This window comes from Lathyrus oleraceus, chromosome 1 (assembly GCF_024323335.1).
Source record: "Lathyrus oleraceus cultivar Zhongwan6 chromosome 1, CAAS_Psat_ZW6_1.0, whole genome shotgun sequence".
Lineage (NCBI taxonomy): Eukaryota > Viridiplantae > Streptophyta > Magnoliopsida > Fabales > Fabaceae > Lathyrus > Lathyrus oleraceus.
The window spans coordinates 344,725,317-344,741,101 of NC_066579.1; the positions used below are offsets into that span (position 1 = coordinate 344,725,317).

At 32.6% G+C, this 15,785-nt stretch overlaps 2 long non-coding RNA genes across 3 annotated transcripts; both read right to left on the bottom strand.

Annotated features, from left to right (window-relative positions):
- Window positions 1-3,076: 3,076 nt before the first annotated feature.
- LOC127135702 (uncharacterized) lies at window positions 3,077-5,771 on the bottom strand. The gene is made up of 5 exons (XR_007808653.1): window positions 5,713-5,771; window positions 5,502-5,555; window positions 4,420-4,478; window positions 3,819-4,301; window positions 3,077-3,450 (listed from the first exon to the last, which is right to left on the bottom strand). It is a non-coding gene; the product is annotated as an uncharacterized LOC127135702 (long non-coding RNA).
- Window positions 5,772-6,811: 1,040 nt separating this feature from the next.
- LOC127135709 (uncharacterized) lies at window positions 6,812-8,671 on the bottom strand. Of its 2 annotated transcripts, XR_007808657.1 has the most exons (4): window positions 8,551-8,671; window positions 7,400-7,570; window positions 7,207-7,314; window positions 6,812-7,111 (listed from the first exon to the last, which is right to left on the bottom strand). It is a non-coding gene; the product is annotated as an uncharacterized LOC127135709 (long non-coding RNA). The 2 variants fall into 2 exon arrangements; XR_007808656.1 differs by having other exon boundaries at window positions 6,814-7,111; window positions 7,207-7,570.
- Between the last annotated feature and the right edge of the window lie 7,114 nt (window positions 8,672-15,785).

A 15,785-nucleotide genomic window follows, 5' to 3' on the forward strand; every position in this document is an offset into this window, starting at 1 on the left:
TATTAAGAGTCTAACATCGAACAATATCTGATTTATAAGTGGGGACAATGCTCACTCTAAAAGTCAATTTTATAAGATTGAGTTAGGATCAACCGTATTTCTTAACATAGTAAAATACACTCCATTCACTAACGCACAAGTGAACTTTCACGTCTAGACACCCCATCATCTCATATGTTGACCAAATACAACAATTGTCCGTTCTTCACGCAGACAAATTAGAAATATGATTTTAATTGTCTCCTCTTTTTGTATTTGTTTTGGGTCATTCGCAAAATCCATAACAAAAGGTCCAAAAGCGAGTCTCCAATGGAACAACGACATACCATGTAAATATTCACTTGGTCAGAAGCAGACAATATCACACTTCAGCACATGAATTATCGTTCGATTCAATCAGACAATAAACTGCGCGACTCGCTGCACCGCACGTGAACGTTTTCAACTGTTTTTAGTATATAGACGAAGTGCATCATTTCAGGTATTCAATTTCACTCTTACTTTCACATTATTTTTTTTATTTTTTTCATTAACTTTAACGTTGAAGTGTTAACTTTGCAAGTCAACCTCCTCTCCGCCGCGTCGAAAATTTGTTTCACCAATTTAAGATTTTATTTTATCATATTTTAATGAACATTATAATTTTTTTTTTTGAGTACGAACTTAATTAGTCAAGTTATATTAGTTAGGTCCAACTTTTATTTTTCAATGGACAAGCTCTATTATTTCCCTTAAATAAATTCCTTTAGCTAAGGATAAAGAAATAAACAATGATGTAACATGACTATGATGAGTATGGCTAAGATTGTTTGTACATGTAGGGTTAATGATCATGACCCATTGCCCCACAGGTTGTTTATCCTCTTCCCTAACTCATTACCCATGCTTTATATGATTGCATTAGGAGAAACCTCACTTTCCCTCGTACTCCTATATTAGCATCTTTCTTTTCTTTAATAACTTAATTAAAACAATATTTTTAGCATTATTCATTTGTACCTCAACAAAACAAATTTATTAACAACTTTTTATTATACTAAATAATCAGTAATAAAATTTTATTCATAATTTTCATTAAAATATTTTAATAAAAATGAATGATTTTTTCTCAGTATTCAGTTATGTGTATTTCTCCTATAATTTATTTTTCATTAAAAAATCCAGTTAATATATAACTTTCACCAAATTATTTCTTTCTTTTGTGTTGGCCAAGGATGAACCAAACAGATGCTCCTTTGTCCCACAAAATACTCATAAAGCTACTTTTAAATTATTGAGTTTGGTCAATCGTCTAATTTATAATTATGCTCGTCTCACTGTAAGCACAGGTTGCTTTCATTTTATTGCAAAATTATAAATAAACAAGTTTGTTAAAAATCAAATAAAGGTGTCTAAAAATGTTGTGAAACATTTTATTTAGGATTTAGTGTATCCTAAAGTTTTAATGTTTTACTAAAGCAGTACGAGAATGTTGTTGGACAGACATTTGTTTAACATGAGGTTTGGTTAGCATGGCATTGAGAATAGAGAATGAGGAAGATGCTGGGAATATAGGAACAATTTTGCCTAAAATGGTTGACAAAAACCACTTTGAGTTATAACTTTATGGTGGATTCTCATCTTAAATGCATTGCATAGTCGTAGTCCTAGCACACTTGAGTTGACATTGCCTACTTTCCCTTTTATTTGGTTTTAGAATTTTCTACTTGTTTATTTTTGACAAATTTATTTGGGATATTAAGTTTCCGAATTAAGATATGGTATGGTGTAAAAATCATCTTTAAGAATGTGTAAGTCGGACTATTACTAGTGAAACAATAATTCAATAATAATTTATTAGAGTTTTATAAAATATTATCATGATTAAATCATATTTAAATATAAAAAATATTTTTCATTTTATTATTAAACTATGACTAATTTATGCGTGACTTCTAAAAATTTAAAGAGATTATAGATATGTTTACCGTTTTATTTTAAGGAAATGTGTTGTTAAATAAGTTTTATAATAAGGACAATCAAAACCGTATTTGTATTTCTTTTGAGATAAACTAATAGAAGACCCGTGCTGACGCATGGGTAAGTTTCAAGTATAAAATATGAGCCGATAAACCTTTTAATTTTAAATGAGATTAAATTAGATATGTAGACTTCATATGCATACAAAGTAAAAGATATAACATTAACTAAATTACAACAAAGATGAATATGGTAGTCCATATAAACTTCATAATAGTACAAAGACAATGAATAACAAAATCAAAAAATGTTGAATAAAGGATATAAAAATGTGAAGTTGTCATAATTGTCATGAAACAAATGTTACTTGAGGAATTAATATGACGAATTGTCGAGATGACATAACCTAGAAAAATATATAAAGGATGGTGAATTGGTGATATATTAGAGTTATATATAGAAAATAAAGTACTTTGGCAAACATATTAAATGAAATAGTAAGAAGCAAAACATATATGGTACCTATATGATGTTATGAAAAACTTCTTTGAAGACAACATTTGTGGTTTGAGGTAAGGATTTGTTGTCTTTGTCGTGTATCAAGATTTTCAATCCAACTTTACTCTTCACTCTTGAAATAGCCACATATAGTTGTCTGTGACTGAAAATATGCTTGAGCAAATATAAACCCACATAGTTCAATGGTTGACCTTGAGATTTGTTGATTGTCATAGCAAATGATGCTATAATTGGGAACTGTCGTCTAATAAGTTTGAATGGTCATGGAGATTGAGAAGGAGACAGAGACATTCTCGGGATGTAAATAGTGTTTCCAATAATTATGCATGCATATGACAACTATATGACATGATTATGCATTGTTCAATTGTTTTTGAATGTATAATCTTTTAGGACACCTTCATTGTTTGCTTTGGCTTGATTTGCCATTGAAAATGGTGGACAAGCATCTGCTTCATCAATGCTTGAATCACAATCAAATTCGTGTGTTGTAGTAAATCAAAAATAGGAACTCTAAATACATTAGCAATGTCAAAAGAATTTGGTCTAAACAATAAATATAAAAAGAATTATTACACATAACTAAGAATGGATCATAGTCAGAACCTTCTTCATTTTCACCATCCAATTCCAAATTAGATGTAGGTGCAAATATTGGTAATGTTGGTTGTTTAGTAGTTGCAACCGTATTTGCTGTGAACCGTAATTTAGGGACAACAAAGGGTGGTGATATGAACTAAATATTTGTGTTGCTGGAAAACATAGGTGTTTGAAAAATGATGATTAGAATATATTATATCAGGAAAGACTCATATGCTTATGGATAGCTATATTATTACTCACATATGATTAACACTGTGTTTGATAGAAACATTGTTAGAGTGTGTAAATGGTATGTCTGGTTCTTTACATGAAGTAGCTTTCTTCGGACGACCTCTTCCACGCTTGACTGAGTTAGGTTTTGAATCAAACCTATCAACAACACCATAATTGTTTTTAAAAAGTGCAACATGCAATTAATTAATTAACAGTGATACCAAACTAACATTGACTTAACATATAATAGATGGAATTATAAAGATGAAACTAACATAGGATTAACTCCATGATTGAGTACAACAGTGTTGGTGGATGTGAGTATTGTGTCAGGTAGTTTATTTGTTATGTTATAGGAAAAATATGGCACACCAAGTAATGTTTTAGGATGTTCTCTTCCACGCTTGACTAAGTTTGGTTTATCCTCAATACGTTTCCCATCATATTTCCTATAGAAGATTTAGTGTTGACATAAAGTTTTTTTTGATTGCAATTGTAAAATGAAAAAACTATATTAAACTTACATAACATGGCTTGATATTGTATAATCATTGGGATTTACTTGAGAAATCATAGGTACTGTTGTGTTTAATTGTAATTCAGGATTGACATTTTCCTTGTGGCTCAGTGAGGCAACATCGGAGAACCTAGACATAAGGTTTGTGCCAGAATTATGAATATTTGCCACTTTCTGTGGTGTACGAAAGGTGTGTTCGGATGTTGACAGTTTAGTTGCTTGTAATATAGAATCAATGATTTTCCCGTCGGAAACAATTTTATTGATGAGTTATTTCCTGGAAGCAATCAGTGTGACATCTGAAAGTGGGATTCAAATGCAGCTCGATGTTGATTCACCATTCATTCGATTTTGCACCTCACATGGAGAAACCTTGAAACACTTATAGCGTTTAGATTTTAGAATGCAAAATCGTCGCAATCTAGCTTGCTTACAATTAAATTTCTTCCGCAACACATCCTCACTGTTATTTATGCAGGGTGTATAATTCCTAACAAAAGGTAGAACTTGTTACTTCATAAATAGTCTAAATATGAAATAAGTGTTGGGTGTGTCATTAACTCATTCAGAAAATAACAGAAAAATAGGTATGATATGAATAACTTTACCGAAATGGTGTCTTGTTGAAGCCTTGATTAGACATGAATACTTTATTTGCATAAATAACCTACATTTTATAACAATTCAACTCATGGTAAGTAAATAAAAATCATGTCTGAGTTACTGATAAATGCCCAAAAATGGATAATATTATGAAAAGTAGCATTTATCGAATTAAGGAAACACTTATTCATGAAATTATACACACTTTGTCAAGAAAATGATACTTCTAATGACGTGTGGTTAATTATTACAGGAATAGATCAAAGGATGGATAAATCAAAGCAAAAAGAATGTCCCGTTTCGCTACCCGAAATCTGGTTCGCTTAGAGAAACCAAGTCAGAAGCAAAGCATCCAGGTTCGCTAGCAGCAAGTAGCAGCGAAGGCCCGATTCACAAAGCGAGATATGGTTCGCTTAGCGAAAACAAGTTAGAGGAAAAATATCCCAGTTCTCTAGCAGCGAAGGAAGTTCACTACGTGAACTTTGGTGTGCTTGGGGAAACCAAGTCAGTAGCAAAACATCCAGATTCACTAGCAGCGAGTAACAACGAAGAGGCAGCGAAGGCCCGATTCGCTAGACGAATTTTGGTTCGCTTAGCGAAACCAAGTCAGTAGCAAAGCATCCAGATTCGCTAGCAGCGAGTAACATCGAAGAGGCAGTGAATGCTCTATTCACTAAGCGAGCTCTGGTTCGCTTAGAGAAACCAAGTCAAAGGCAAAACATCCCAGTTTGTTAGCAGCGAGGAGCAACGAAGGAAGTTCGCTACACGAATTCTGGTTCGCTTAGCGAAACCAAGTTAGTAGCAAAGCATCCCAGTTGTACATTCTACAATGATGATGTATTCAAAAAATTGCATTTGTAAGGTGTTAAAAGACAATGTCTGTTTCATGTGACAATTAGGAATGAATCAATAGGATGTTTCACAATACTTGAAAACATACACAGGCAAAGTAAGCAACAATACAAAATCTGGAAAAACCTGGAAGACGTTTTTTGCAAGACGAATCAGAACTGTCATCATAAAACAATAATCCCTTATATATAAACTAAAACATGGTGTTATATTACTGAAAAGCTCTAAGTAGTACCTTCAATCAGAGAATGTAGTGTGGGAATTTTGGATGAACCTCAAATCGAGGATGCTATTGACAAAATGAATATCATGAAAATTAGTTGTTCTATTAAAAAACTTTGATTCAAAGAATCTTTCAAAAAGTATTTTGACTTTAATGTGAAAAGTCAACTTCAAAGTGATAATAATCTTTTGAATAAGTTTGATGAAAAAATAATAAAACTAACCATATCAACAGCAAGTCCAATTTCGAAAGGTATTTTGTTGGTCATAATTGAAATGCAACTATATGGTTGGATTTGTACTCTTTGTTGATAGACAAGCCTGAAAATTATCCAAAAATTTGCCAAAATATAGTGATGTAGACATGTCCTTTATAGATGTAGATAATAATAATGGATCTATATATAAGATAGGAAAACATATAGTTGAAAGAGGTAGTATAACTGTGTTATTGCTATAAACATGTCACCTTAAAACCACCGGTCAAGAAAACCTACTATGTAGCAGTGACTGCAACAGAAATTTTCACCATGGCAGCAATGCATTTTCTGAATAAAAGCAATATATTAAAATAATAGACCAATAAAGCAGATAGGTAGTATAGTGTAGCAACACTTGATGCGTAAACAACTATAACGTGTTTAAGAAGGAATACCAAATAGAGTATATTATATTCATTATATATCACTTTAATTGTAATGTCCCACTTTGTCAGTGCATTGTTGCAAAACTTGTGCATCTTTGTAACTGATAAAACATATAAGGTCAAGTGTGGAAAAGATTTCACTATAAAACTAAACAACAAAGTTAGTACTTTTGGATAAAGTTAGCATGAACTATATAAGTTATCATGAAAACGAATGGTAAACCTTCTAGTTAGGAACTGATACAATCCTTGTTCAAATTGTGACTGTTATATGTAGTTAATAAGTTTTAACTTAATTATAATGGTGAGACTTATTTTTCGGTGAAAATACTTTTGTTGCATATAACAACTACACCTATATACTCGACAGTTAGAACAACAACACTAAATGATTATAACCATATTTATTTTAAGCATGGTGTATTGATGGACATGGCACCAGAAAACATGAATTATTTTTATCAACTTCAATTAACATATCAATGTATAGAAAGACAAAATAATCTGATAAATGACATACTTCATTTGGGAAAAAAAGAAAAGTCATACCAAGTGAAGTAAATATTAATTGTTATAAGACATCCTTGATGGAAGTTCTAAATTAAGCATGTCCATTAGAATAAGATAAGGTTACAAATTAACCATGCACCATATTCAAATGCTGGATGCGACAGTATGGAAAAAAAGATTAATTCAGTAGATAAAGTTGTGGAGGTCATGCATGGGCCCTAATTAACAAAAAAAGTTTGAATTACAACAGAATTGAAGCTTGTTGTACAAAAAAATGTGACAAAGGTAACAGGTCCATTTTCTCTTGGCATGTTTGCTACTCTTGGCAGACTTGGTTGCAAATAGCTTTGGAGACAACATAGTCGAACTTCCTAGCTCCTCAAAATCACTTTCTTGGGACAACCTCTTACACGTGTTTTGCTTGAATTAACATCGTCACTCGAGTTTTGGGAAGCAGACATGTCATACTGATTATGCCAAGGAAATAAGTTTGATATGTTAGGGATGTAAATGGATTACTTAAAAAAAGATAAAATGTGATATGAGTTATCAACAAACTTACTATGGGAACCCGAGTATGAGTGACAAAGTCTTTGTCGGGAAGATCTAGGTTATAATCAATTTCGGTTGCTTTGATAATTGGAGAATTCACCATCTTTTTTGAAGTTTGCTGCATAAAAAAAAATGGTAAGGACTAAGGTTTCAATCCCAGTAATTGAAGTCAAGAATTTATAGTTTATAAAATAAAGTAATACCTCATGTTGAACCATGGCATCTTTGATCATTTGGATTATTTATTTATCCTCGGTAAGCTTGATAACAGAAGATTGCTTAAAGTCTGGTTGGTACTTCACACGAAAACCAAATTCTTTGCCCAATAGATTATCTAGGTGTGCAGGATAGATTTGTGGATGGTCTTCTTTGGTCTATTGATATTATTGGCAATAAAAGTTCAGATTGAAATTGAATAAGGTTACAGTAAATAAATATCGTATGAGGTAAAATAAAAGTTAACTAATAAGATATCCAATGTTAAAGTCATGAAGAAAATGTATAATATGAAGTTCAATAATACAAAGTAATGATAAATGCATTAGCAGAATCAGTGCATATCAGATAATTATAGTGGGATATTGCATAGAAAGTGGACATTGCAGGCCATTGTACTATCATTGATAAGTCTAATAGTGAAGCCTTTTGCATGTACTGTTGAATCAGAATATTCAATATTAAATCTTAATTGCCCAACATAAAATTTCAGTGCAAAATAAGTGAAACAACATATACTAGTGATAGTTGCAGAATAACTTTCTTAGCGCATATTAAGTGGATAACATACGCAACATAGCCTGAGCATTGGATGATCATTATATTATCATTTAAAAAACTAACTTCTAAGTCTTTATCATAGAACAATTAGAGTTATATGTTGAAAAAATGTAAAAACATCATATTGTAGAGTAAGTCATAGTTGGCCAAAAGAAAATTGCATTCTACAATCAATGTAATGAAGAATCATTGATAAATGTCAAACACATATCTCTCAAATAACAAGTAAGTGGTTTGAATAACCAGAATATTGAAAATTAAGTATTTTGCAGCACAGTCTGATCATTTTGTGGTCATTACACTATCATTGCTAAGACAAAATTTGAAGAGTAAATTGTAGTTGACCAAAATAAAATTAAGTTGTAGTTGACCAATATAATTGTACAATAATTATATATATATATATATATATATATATATATATATATATATATATATATATATATATATATATATATATATATATATATATATATATATATATATATATATATATATATATATATATATATATATATAGCAAGATCAGATTTACTAAATTATGCAGCATAGCCTTAAAAAGTGGTAATGTACGTACCTTTTTCATTACTTCTCGTAAATCATGTGCAGACAAACCAACATACTGAACTCACTCCTTGTCCCAAAACACAAAACAACCAATCTTTCCTTCATACTCAATCTCTATTTCAATTTTATACCTAGTTAAGAATATATGTACAAAGGTAAAGTTATCCATGAAAGATATAATTACAATTTGATTTAATTGAAACTAAAGTTTGATGATCTTACTTAGTGATGGGAGCAACTTTGTTTTCACAACAGGTACATATGAAAGGCATCCCTGGAGACTTATTAGTCCTCTTACAAGCTGGACACTGCTCATAGTACCAACCAAATCGACTTGATTTGAACCTCTTAGTTGTTCCAAATGTGTTACAAAAAGTTGACTATAAAGTAGCTTAATTAGAATATATATATATATATATATATATATATATATATATATATATATATATATATATATATATATATATATATATATATATATATATATATATATATATATATATATATATATATATATATATATATATATATATATATATATATATATATATACGTATTACATATGCAGTTGAAGAGAAATTAGTGGAAGAGCATAAAACAAATAGAGAATAGACATTACATGTTGAAGAGAATTGATGTCCCCAATAGTTTTGACGTCATTGGTATATGAGAATGAACAGTCTTCAAATGCTCCCTGAGATGCATAACTTTGAGATAGCTGTTGTGAAAGAACATTGGAGTGACCATTGTCTCCCAATCTATAAAAAAATGAAGCATTATATAGAATGAAAGTTGTGACAGGTTTATGAAATAAAAGTAGTGCATAAGATTAACATACTTTGCTTTGAATGATGTGGCCTGTGGATGATCATAATCAATAAACAGTTTTGATTCATTCCAAGCATTAGAAATATAGAGCTTTCCAATGGTTGCGTCAAAGGAAAACATAACAAATTAAAACCCTACAAAAGTTGGACATGCTTAAGGAAGAAAACAAACTTATAATGTGAAGGCATACTTGAACTTTTTTGGAACATAGCATGAGTGATAATGATGGTTTTGGGCCCCCCTGTGGTATTTTCAGATGTCTGTATCATAAATTGGTTGGCACATGTTTCCCATAATGTAAGATCAAGTTCGCTTCCACTTCAAATAAAAGAGATGCAAAAACTTAATAAACCAACTATAGAGAAATGGAACATGTTAAGCATTATAAGATAGTGCTAAGACAACAACATATCATCTGATAAAAGAATGTTGACGCATGCCTTTCGACCACCCCCTATAACTTGAGTCTTCAGTACTTGGTGGATGTAAGACCCCAATTTTGTCCCTAAGATCCCTCATGGCATCATATCATAACATTGCATTGCCTCAAGGATCATTGGACACCTTGCTTCCTTCCCTGTGGGTGGGATATTTCTTGAGAGTGGTTTCTTGATCACCAAGCATTGCTTGCATTTGTATATCATTGCTTTTCTTTTAATCACTAACCAAAAGTACAAAAATATGCCATTAACCCTTGTTACTTGCAGCTGAAGCAATTGCAGGTCAAGCACATCAAAGGCATTCACTGAGCAATAAATGGTCATCTGAAGACCCAGAAAGTCAACTACAAAGTCAACTGTGGATTTGGAGGTGGGAAGTGATTAGAAATACTTCATTCATGTTCAAACAAGTCTCATTTGACATTTCAAACACTCACATTGAAGAATTTAAAGTCAAGGCAAAAATTTCCCAAAATGGAAAGTGACCCATAATTTGAAATTTCCAAAAATGGAAGGGTTTTAGACAAACTTCAACTCAATTTTACATCATCAAAAAAGCTTCAAATGAAATTTTGTTGAACATGAAAGTTGTAGATCTTTCTCTCCCATTTCCAAAATATCCAAGATCTTGAGCATCTGATGTGTGGTTGAAGAGATATGATCCAATCATTGCCAAGTGTACATGGAACTTCAAATGGCCATATCTTTTGATTCATAACTCCAATTTTGGTGGCTCTTCTTGCACTTTTCTTGTCATGACATGAGCTTTTCAAAACAATCATCATATTGCATGAATTGTTATCACATGATCACTTGCTATTCCATGCCTTTTTTGGAGGGAAATTGCAAAATTCAAAAATGGTGCATTGTATGGACTTTCTACCATTGCCATTGAGTTTAGAAGATGATTTTAAGTGACTTTGATGAAGGAATTGGTACTGTTCACGTGTAATCAGCCCATGCACCATGCATTTTGAGATTTTGGCAAAACACCTTATTTTCATTAACCAAACTAAACATGGATTAGAAAGGTGATTAGTAGAGCATATAAATACTCTAATCATAACAGAATTTGTGGAGGTTAATCATAATTCACCATTTCTAGATCTAGTTTCTCTCTCCCTCCAAAATTTTCTTCAAACCAAAATTCAAATTTCTTCAACATAACACCTTGTTTTTGTTGAAGATTCATGATCAGTGAGTTGATTAGAGTGTGAATCAAGTATTGGTTTGTTGAATTCGTGCAAGAACCAAGCAGTTGAAGTTCAAGAACTCAAATATGGAAGTTCAAAATTAAGCTAGATCTACAAGTTTCCAAGCTTCCAATTCATCATCAAACATCATATCAAGTATTCTGGAGTGGATTAGAAGCATCTGGAGCTTTGAATCGCGCAAAACAAGGAACTGTTCTTCAAGAGGTGAGTTTTTCGAGCTTCATAATTTCACAATCCATGTAGATATTCTTGTAGATGTTACTTTGCTAATCGTTTTGATATAAATTTCGTGCGATTTGGATAAAAATTGAGAGAGATATGCTTGATTGAAGTTTCACATGTCAAACTTTATTTGATTCGTTTTACATGATTAATGATGAATTAGCATGAAATGATAATGGATCTATAACATACATTGCATGAGAATTTGATTGATATAATTTTTTTGAATTCTGGACAAATCTGAAAAATCTGGAAATTCTGGATGAACATTCATGAAGAAGATGAAGATGCATGCATTTCTGGAATTTCTGGAAAATTGCGTCAGTTTTCTGGAAATAGCGACGGTTTGAACCGTCCTAATCTGCGCGCTAGGGTTCTTGACCAAAACGCAGCGTTTCATTTCATCTCCAGCGTGCGCTCACATTTGATTTCACACCTGCTTCGATTCTGGCCGAATGTAAATATTCAAATTGCATCATATTTTTTATACTTTCCCTCCAAATGCCATGCATGTGATCATTTCCATTTCAAATTATTTTTTCCAACTTGTAAAATCCATAACAAATTGAAAAATGCATCAATTAATCCCCAATTTTTTGAAAAATGTTCCTTGAGATGTCTAGTTTTTAATGATGATGAGTTTGCAAGTTGTGCATGGCTGGAAATTTATTTTCTCTAGGTTGATTGAACACATGTGCATTTGTGACATTGCCTTACTCTTTCTATTGTGAAATGCTTGATTTTAATCCAAATTGCTTGAAATTTTACATGCTGATTCTAGACAAATTGCTGGATGTTTTAGGCTTGGTTTGGTATTTTTCCCATTCATCATTGCTGTTTTATGCATGTGTTAGCATGGTGTGACAATTTGTGTCACACCTTTGGATGATCAACTTGTTCCATTTAATTTCCATGCCAATTGATCTTTGATGGTTCTGATTTTTTGTATGTTGATCATGTTGAATGTCTTGAATGTTCATGAATTTTTCCAGAATTATTTGAATCATTTATGTTTTGATTTGAAATTTTCATTCATGATATCCATATATGAGCCTTGAAATTGCCTTTGACTTCTTTTGATCATGAAATGCCTTTGATGTTTGATTTTGATGTGAGCCTTTTTAGGACATGTTAATATGTGTTTGAAGTTGCAATGTGTTGAATTTCAGCTCCTGTTTTGAATTTTTTCTTCATCATTGACCCTAGGCTTTGACCTAGTGGTTTGTTGCTTACATGTGAGCTTTGAAATTTCAGGTCCAAGCATCCAAGTTCCATGGTTGATGATGCTTCATCATTTGGATGTTGATATTTGCTTTTGATTGCTAACACTTGCTGTTTTGTAGGGTGATGATAACTCATTTGAGTTTGCCTTATGGCTTTTGTGTTGTACATTGGGATTGTCTGTTGGTTATTAACTGATGTCTATTTGTCTCAAAGTTGTACTGATTGGTTCAATTGTTTCCACAGGTACCTAAGTTGCTTTAAGTTCATTTGAACTTTGCTTGGATTTTGCTTGTGGTTGGCATACCACTTAGGTATAACCTCTAATCTTCATATAGTCTGGAAGACCTACTGTTATTGGTAGGCACCTGTCTGAAGCCCTCCTTAAGAGGCCATGTCTTTGTTTGTTTAATTTTGTGCCAAGCAGGTAAAGTCCTCTTAAGAGGCAATTGGCAGATAGAAGGGATGTGTAATCCATCCCCTGCTAATCAGTGTGTCATTCACTTTGCTCACACCATGTGTTGATGCATTGTGAATGAAAACCCAAAATCATGTCCATAGAGTCAGTCATTTGTGGAGAAGAGTTCCTACATTCTGAACTCCCACACTTTCTATTGTTTAAAGCTCTCCCAGGCCAGGGATAAGAGCTATGAGGCATAACCCTCATCTCCATTTCATCTGCTTCACCCTAACTCTCAATGTTAGGGTTAAGAGCTCAAAACACCCCATTCCAGTTGGCTTGTTTTTAAAGCCTAACCTTGCTTGAGCCCATTGATTGTGTATAGTGTGTGCTAATTGGTTGCTTGTTGTTTGTTTGCCCATATGTGCATAATTGTTTGTGTGTGCCTTTGTGCATTTGTTTTCATTAATTGTATATCATTTCATGATCATTGTTCATATTTTGTGACATTTTGTTTTGTCCATTGAGGAGTCAATTGTAAGTCCATTTATTGGCAGTTGTTTCCTATGATCTGGTAGGAGTTAGGACTAAGACCATTGATTGGCATCCCATTTCCTTGGAGTCGAGTGTAAGACCATTTATTGGCAACTTGTTTCCTCTTGCTTATTGCATTTGTTATTTGTTTCTTGTGAGGAGTCAATTGTAAGTCCAGTTATTGACAGTTGTTTCCTATGATCATTCCTGAGAGACTAGTGTAAGTCAATTGATTGGCATCTGGTATCCTTGTTTGCTTTGTGAGATTGGTATAAGTCCATTCATTGGCATCCGATATCCATCTTTGTTTTGTGAGATTAGTATAAGTCCATTGATTGGCATCTGGTTTCCATTTATGTTGTTTATCTGCTTTGCTTGTTGCCTTTTCCAAAGGAATCACTTGGATCATCTACATATGATCTCAAGAGGTGAACAATTAAGAAGTTTTGCATCCCCTCATCCTCACCTTTTTGTTTCTTTATAATCTCCATTTGCATGTTAACCCAAACCAGAAAACTTTGTGCAAACATTTTCATCTCTTTTCAAACTAGAAACCTAGGCCTTAAGCCTTTGATTTTTCAAACTTCATCTTAATAATACTTCTTTTGAATTGAATTCTAATCATACTTTGACTTCATTTTTGTGAATACTCTAATTGGTTAATTCCACTCATTCAATTGTTTTGTGGCTTTGTCCATTCTTGATAAGTTTTCATACATTAGCCATAGATCTCAATTATCTTAGTGGTTGATGTGAATCTCACCTTTTGTCCTTAGTGATTGAATTGTAAGACTTCCTTGCTTATTATAGGGCATGGTCCCTCACTAGCAAGTTGAAGCTGTTCTCACATGGTGGACTTGTGGTTGTATAGGTTGAGTTTTCTCCCGTGGATAATGAAAGACCTTAGGGCTTTTGTTTAAAATCAACCCACTCATATTTTTGGAAATCTTTTAGCCGAACTACGAGGTTTTGATCCTGTAAAGGTACGTAGGCAATGGATCTATCCATCCAAACACAAAAATAACTAACTTGTACATTCTTTTCTCATCTCTTCAATCAATGTTTGCACAAAAATATTTCATAAACAAATAATTTTACAACAAGTTGTGAAAAGGGTTCCCTAGGAGTACCTAGGATGCTTTGGGTGCCTAACACCTTCCCTTTGCATAATTACCCCCTTACCCAGATCTCTGACCTTTCATTAGTTTTCTATGTGTAAAACTTCTTAGGCTTTTGTTCGCTTTTTAGCCATTCCTTTGGATAAATAAAAGTGCGGTGGCGACTCTATCTTTGTATGCTTTGCTTTTGATTTAGTCAATAAATCATAAAGTGACGAATACACCGCTACAGTGGAGTACACCAATAACATCTGCATATAATTCAAAGGTATGATAAAGTCGTTGCAAATTGAAAAAAGTGAGGAATACATTACAAAATAAGGTTGATTAATGTACCGTATAAGCGGTTCACTTCAAAATTCCCGTGCAAGAAATCAACAATGGGTTTGAAATGGAACTGGTGCATTGGTATTTCCAGCATGTCTAACATGGTTACGATGGTTCCTCCATGAAGAAATAGATTCAACGGGTTGTCACAAATTTTAAAAGCAAGATCACTGACAAGAGGGTCGCCATTATAAACCATATATGTTTGGTGTTCTTGTAAGGTTTGTTTCCACATCTCGAAATCCCGGTTCCAGGTGATGACATAAATTTTGTTCCCCTATTAATTAATAACAAACTTAGAATGGATATTCAGTGCAATTCTATTTCAATACGACTGGGACAACAACAATGCATCCTTGGAATCTTGGATAACACCTTCAAAGTGTTTTTGTCCATCCCGCTTCTTAACTATCCACAAATCAACCACGTGAATGACGATTTTCCAGACATTTTTATCTACCATCAAATCACAAATCATAATAGGTGGTATTGACATGGTGTGATGTTGTTATGAAAAAACACATAATGCAAAAATAAGTAACTAGACATGTGGCTGAATACGTTGGATTAGGTTGGAAAGGTTGGAAAACCAGTTCTGAAACATATAATGATGGTTGTAGATTATCATAGGTTGGAAAACCAGTTTTGAAATATTATAAAGTTGAGTGGGTTATATTTGCAAAATTTCATTGCGGAATTCTTAATGCCGCCACTGTTGTTCAACCATCAAAGAAACCAAAGAAGAGAAACAATGTAACTATTTGTAAAAGAACAATAAACTTCAATGAAAGTTTGTAGCTTTCACATTAAAAGGTAGAGTCAGAATGTGCAGAACATCATTCAAGTCTTCTACTACAAGTTTTACTTCTAAATCTTACAACATTCATGTCTATTTGAAGAACAAAATGTAATATGCAGATTCTACATAACAGAAGTTTGAG